The sequence below is a fragment of the Choloepus didactylus genome, chromosome 17 (genome assembly GCF_015220235.1).
Source record: "Choloepus didactylus isolate mChoDid1 chromosome 17, mChoDid1.pri, whole genome shotgun sequence".
Classification (NCBI taxonomy): Eukaryota; Metazoa; Chordata; class Mammalia; order Pilosa; family Megalonychidae; genus Choloepus; species Choloepus didactylus.
Genome location: NC_051323.1, coordinates 7,474,262 through 7,481,065, shown reverse-complemented (window position 1 = coordinate 7,481,065; position 6,804 = coordinate 7,474,262). Strand labels below are relative to the sequence as shown.

General features: G+C 41.4%; 1 pseudogene; it reads left to right on the top strand.

Annotated features, from left to right (window-relative positions):
* The first annotated feature begins 5,226 nt into the window (after positions 1 to 5,226).
* On the top strand, positions 5,227 to 6,051 carry LOC119512693 (annotated as a pseudogene).
* The last annotated feature ends 753 nt before the right edge of the window (positions 6,052 to 6,804 follow it).

The window sequence follows — 6,804 nt, the reverse complement described above, 5'->3', positions numbered from 1 at the left end:
AGCCACCTACAAGGTAGGTTCTATTATTTTCTCAGTGTTACTAATGAGGAACCAGAGCCACAGAGAGGTTAAGTAACTGTGCGCCAGGTCACGCAGCTACTAAACAGTGAAGGAGGGACTTGAACTCAGGCCAATGTCTGCCTCAAAGCTTGTTCCTAATGGCTGGGCTGTGCTGCCTTGCCGGCTGCTGTGTGACCTGGTCATGTCTTGCTTTAACGCTGCTGTATGACCATTTAAAACCAGGTTTGTGCTGTATGTAGAATGTATTTAGAAAAATCATAAAAAAAGAAAATAGAGTGTATCTATTCCTTTTAGACCTTAGCCAAAGTTCTGAAACAGTGGTTCTGGAACTCCAGCCTGCAGCAAAATCCCCTGGAGGGCTTGTAAAGAACAGATTGCTGATTCAGTAGGTTTGAGGTGGGGTCCCAGATGTGCATCTCTCCTGAGCTCCTGGTGGTGCCCAGGCTGCTCTGGGGACCACACTTTGAGAACCATAGCTCTGCAGCACAACTTTCAACTGCAGAAGAACATTTGTCTAATAAACAGATGAGCTGTGGGCTGTTGAAGGATTTCATCCCAAGTCATTTTCATATCACTGGGAAGAAGGAAGGACAAGCTCTCCTAAAGAGAGAAGAAAAATCAAGGAATACTTATAAGATTGTATGTAGACTAAGAGTACAGACACATGGTTTTTGTTAAATTTTCTGTTTCTTAGAAGATCAAAATTAGTGAGAAAACTGGAAGGCATTTCCAGGAGACCCTGAGACCAGCAAATGGGCCTTCCCAGGAGCCGGGGATGCGGGAGTGAGGTTGGGAGGTTGGGACCACCTTGCAGCCTCTGGGGTCTGGTGGCCAATGACTCCACTGAAGAGGATTCAAACCTTCTTACCTAGTGTTCTAGTTTGCTAACGCTGCCAGAATGCAAAACACCAGAGACGGACTGGCTTTTATAAAAGGGGGTTTATTTGGTTACACAGTTACAGTCTTAAGGCCATAAAGTGTCCAAGGTAACACATCAACAATCGGGTACCTTCACTGGAGGATGGCCAATGGTGTCCAGAAAACCTCTGTTAGCTGGGAAGGCACGTGGCTGGTATCTGCTCCAAAGTTCTGGTTTCAAAATGGCTTTCTCCCAGGACGTTCCTCTCTAGGCTGCAGTTCCTCAAAAACGTCACTCTTGGTTGCTCTTGGGGTGTTTGTCCTCTCTTAGCTTCTCTGGAGCAAGAGTCTGCTTTCGACGGCCGTCTCCAAACTGTCTCTCATCTGCAGCTACTCTCTCAGCTTCTGTGCATTCTTCAAAGTGTCCCTCTTGGCTGTAGCTCCTCTTAAAAAACATCACTCACAGCTGCACTGAGTTCCCTCTGCCCGTCAGCACATTTATATGGCTCCAGTGATCAAGGCCCACCCTGAATGGGTGGGGCCATGCCTCCATGGAAATATCTCATCAGAGTCATCACCTACAGTTGAGTGAGGTGCATCTCCATGGAAACACTCAAAGAATCACAATCTAATTAACACTGATAGGTCTGCCCACACAAGCTTACCTCAAAGATAATGGCATTTGGGGGACATAATACATTCAAATTGGCACACCTGAGTCCCCACACCAGTGGTCAAGTAGCTAGTACATTATTATGGCTAATCTGTCACAAACTTATTTTAATTAAAAGATATTCTAGACTATATACTACATTTAGTCTTTCATCAATCAATCAATAGTATTTTTTGGGATTTTTTAATATACTCAACCTTGTGTTAAGGACCAAAGTGTCACCAAGACCAAGTATAAAAGGCAGTCTTTAGTCACAGAAAACTCACAAAGCACCTGGAAAGACACAGCACTCTCATTAAAACAGAAAAAGCACACGAATCAGAAGTGAAGGTGATGTTATTTATGATTCACAAAATAAGTCCCCTTTCTTTATAGCAACATTCTATTATTAATTTATTCATTTATTAAACAAAAACTAATTGGGCCAAGTATGTGCTGGAACCTGGGAATGGAAATATGGATATTTTCCTTACGCTGAAGAGGTTCATAGTCTAAAAAAAAAAAAGTACACTTAAATATGTATTTACCAAACAAATGTGATCAGAACTATAGCTGGTAACAGAGATATGCACTAGATACTATAAAAACAGAGGGGAAACTTTGAATAGGAAGTGAGATACGGTAGGTTAGTATAGGCTGGAGTGAAATAGTGACACATCCCAGAGTAATTTGGGCAGATAATAAAAAATATATTTACAGCCTCCCCCTCCCCAGCCCTGAGGATCTGGGGGAAGGTGCAGATGTATTGGGCATCCTCACCTGGACTGGTGTTGATGTTGTCACAAACATTGGGACTGGCGGTTTGATGTGCTGAGCCCTCGAGCATGGGACTTGCCCTTATGAAACTTGTTACTGCAAAGGAGAGTCTAAACTTGCATATAATTGTGCCTAAGAGTCTCCCCCTGAGTACCTCTTTGTTGCTCAGATGTGGCCCTCTCTCTCTCTAGCTGAGCCATCTCGACAGGTGAACTCGCTGCCCTCCCCACTAAATGGGACCCGACTCCCAAGGGTGTAAATCTCCCTGGCAATGCAGAATATGACTCCCGGGGATGAATGTGGACCTGGCATCGTGGGACTGACAGTATCTTCTTGACCAAAGAGGGATGCAAAATGAGACGAAATAGTTTCAGTGGCTGAGAGATTTCAAATGGAGTCGAGAGGTCACTCTGGTGGACATTCTTATGCACTATATAGATAACACCTCTTAGGCTTTAATGTATTGGAATAGCTAGAAGTAAATACCTGAAACTACCAAACTCCAACCCAGCAGTCTGGACTCCTGAAGACAATTATATAATAATGTAGATTACAAGGGGTGACAGTGTGATTGTGAAGACCTTGTGGATCACACCCCTTTATCTAGTGTATGGATGAGTAGAAAAATGGGGATAAAAACTAAAGGACAAATAGGGTGGGATGGGGGGATGATTTGGGTGTTCTTTTTTCACTTTTATTTTTTATTGTTGTTTCGGTTCTTTCTGATATAAGGAAAATGTTCAGAGATAGATTGTGGTGATGAATGCATAACTATGTTATCATACTGTGGACAGTGGATTGTATACCATGATGATTGTATGGTGTGTGAATGTATTTCAATAAAACTGAATTTAATAAAATAAAAAAAAGGCATTTTAGAACTAGGAAAAAAAAAAAACAAAACAGAGGGGAAGGTACAGCGAACCTGCCTGGGGTCAGAGGCTCCTTAAAAGTTTCACAGAGAAGGTGACCCTGAACTGAGTCAGGAAAGATGAAAGGGGAATTGTCAGGTGTACAAGCAACATGAGGTCCCATGGGGCAGCACTCCGTGCAGAAGCAGGGAGGCCTCACAAGGAGGGGGGATTCCAGGACCCCTCACAAGGTCACATGGCCAGAGCAGGGTGGGCAGATAGGGGGTGACAGGAGTTGAAGAGAGAGAGAGAGATTGCAATAATTCTGGCATAAGATGATGAGGGCCTGGACTCAGAATGTGGGAGGGTTAGGGAATAAGGGAAGGAGGCAGTTTATAGAGGGAATTAGGAATATAGATTCGTGGAACTGGCCTCTTTAGATGTAGCTCATGAGGGAGAAGTGCAGGATAACAGTGCCGAGAGACAAACTTCCATACTAGTAGAGGGGGGAATATTGAACGAGAAAAGTCTGAAACAATCCAAAAGAAAACAAAAAAGGAATAGAGAAAAGTATGACAAAAAGCAAAAATTAAGATATGAAAAATAAATCTAAATATATCAATAATCATGATAAATGTAACTGGACTAAATTCTCAGTTAAAAGATGAAATTTTTCAGGTTGGGTTAAAAAATTCCAGTTAAATGCTGTTTTGGTTTGGTAAAACTGCCAGAATGCAATATACCAGAAATGGGTTAGCTTTTACAATGGGAATTTATTAACTTCCCATTTACAGTTCTTGGGCCATGAAAATGTCCAACTCAAGACATCAAGGTGATACCTGGACTCTGAGGACAGGCTGCTGGCATCCGGGACACCTCTGTCGTGTGGGAAAGCACATGGCTGGTGTCTGCTGGTCCTTCTCTCCCAGGTTTCCTTGCATTTCAGCTTCTGGTTTCAGTGGCTTCCTCTCTGAGCTTCTCTGGGGCTTTCTTCTAAGCTCTCTGGGTCTTTTCTGTCCTTTATCTTCTCATAAAGGACTCCAGTAAAAGTATTAAGACCCACCTTAAATGGGATGGGTCACACCTCAATTGAAATAACCTAATCAAAAGATCCCACCTACAAAAGGTCTACACACACAGGAACAAATTAAAAGAACATGACCTTTTCTGGGTACATAACAGCTTCAAAGTAACACATGCTGTTTATGCTAAACATCTAAAAGCATCAGTACCAGAAAAGTTGACAGCAAAGAAATGGAAAAACTATACTAGGGTGTGCTGGTTTGGATCTATTACGTCCCCCAGAAAAGACATGTTCTTTAATACAATCTTTTGGGGGCAAACTTATTATGGGTGAGATCTTTTGGTTACGTTGTTTCAATGGAGATGTGACTCACCCAACTGTGGGTGAGACCTCTTGATTAGATTATTTCCAGGGAGGTGTGACCCCACCCATTCAAAGTGGGTCTTGAATAGTTTGCTGGAGTCCTTAAGAGAGCTCAGAGGCTGACACAGACAGAGATGCTTGGAGATGCAAGCAGAAGGAGGTCTGGAGATGCTAAACTAAGTGTTGAAGCTGAGAGTTTGCCCCAGAGAAGCTAAGAGAGGACCTCCCAGATGCTTAGAGAGAAATGCTCTGGGAGAATAAGCAAGGATGCACAGGAGCTGAGAGGGAGAGAAGCTAAGAGAGGCAGAAGCCCAGAGACATTCTGGAGAAAGCCATTCTGAAACCAGAAGCCAGGAGCAAAGGACCAGCAGGCACCAGCCATGTGCCTTCCCAGCTGACAGAGGTGTTCCAGATACCATGGCCTTTCTTCAGTGAAGGTATCCTCTTGTTGATACCTTAGTTTGGACACTTTCATGGCCTTAGAACTGTAAATTTGTAACCTAATAAATCCCCTTTGTAAAAGCCAATCCAGGCAAAACAAGAGGCTGAGGATTGCATTAGCAATAAACCAGTTCACTCGGGAGCACTCGGAAGGAAGCGTCTTGGTGGGATTTGTCCGCTCTCCGAGACTCTGAGGCAAAGTTCCATGGCTCGCACAAGGTAGGCACCATCGCATCAAAATGGGTAAAGGAGACCCCGACAAGCCGAGAGGCAAAATGTCCTCATACGCCTTCTTTGTGCAGACCGGCCAGGAAGAGCACAAGAAGAAGTACCCAGACTCTTTGGTCAACTTCGCTGAATTCTCCAGGAATGTTCTGAGAGATGGAAGACAATGTCTGCAAAGGAAAAGTCCAAGTTTGAAGATATGGCCAAAAGTGACAAAGCTCATTGTGACAGGGAGATGAAAAGGTGCTCCAAAAGGTGATAAAAAAGGAAAGAAAAAAGATCCCAATGCCCCTAAAAGGCCACCATCTGCTTTCTTCCTGTTTTGTTCTGAACACCGTCCAAAGATCAAAAGTGAACACCCAGGCCTGTCTATTGGGGATACCGCAAAAAAAAAAAATTGGGTGAAATGTGGTCTGAACAGTCAGCCAAAGATAAACAACCATATGAACAGAAAGCAGCTAAGCTAAAGGAGAAATATGAGAAGAATATTGCTGCATACCATGCCAAGGGCAATAGTGAACCTGGAAAGAAGGACCTTGGCAGGCCAATAGGCTCGAAGAAGAATGAACCAGAAGATGAAGAGGCAGAGGAGAAGGAGGAAGAAGATGAAGACGATGAGGAAGAGGATGAAGATGAAGAATAAATGGCTATCCTGTAATGATGTGTGTGGAGTGTGCATGTGTGCTCAGGCAATTGTTTTGCTAAGAATGTGAATTCAAGTGCAGCTCAATATTAGCTTCAGTATAAAAACTGTACAGATTTTTGTATAGCTGATAAGATTCTTTGTAGAGAAAATACATATTTAAAAATTCAGGTTGTAGCTTTTTGAGGGGCTACTACATAGAGTTAGATTTTAAAGCTTCTGATGTTGAATGTTTCTATTTAATGATGTCTTTAATTTCTTGACTTTGAATGGAAGCACAGCAAACTCCTAGGAATTAGTATCAGTAGTAAATTTTGGGTTTTTTAGAATGTTGCATTTTGTTTTTTAAAAAAATTTTTTTTGTAATAAAATTATGTATATTATTTCTAAAAAAAAAAACCAATCCATTTCTAGTATTTTGCATAATGGCAGCTTCAGCAAACCAGAACATAGAGAAATAAAGAAAGAAAGCTATACTGTGAGATTAATATCATACAAGGCAAAATAGCATTGTGAGAGATAATTTTAAAAAAAGATCGCTAAAGGTTCAATTTACCAGAAAGATACAATATTCTAAATTGATATATTTTTACTAACATAGCCTCAAAATTTGTAAAGCAATATATAAATTCAAGGAAAACCCAACAAATCCCCTATTGAAACATGGAATTTTAATATGTAAGTGAAAAAGAAAGCAAATAAAAAATCAGTAAGAATGTAAAAATTTTGAAGCAGCAAAATTGAATATTTAAATTAACAGTACTAATAGAAGACCACACCTGAAACAGTCAATGCAGTAGAAAAACATGCAAAAATATACGTACAGAAAAATAAAAAGCAAGGACATATGAAAAGATGTTAAACCTCACTAAAAATCAAATAAAGGCAAAGTATAATCATAATGAGATACCATGTCAGCTCTACGTTTGGTGTTGGCAAAGCTGTAAAG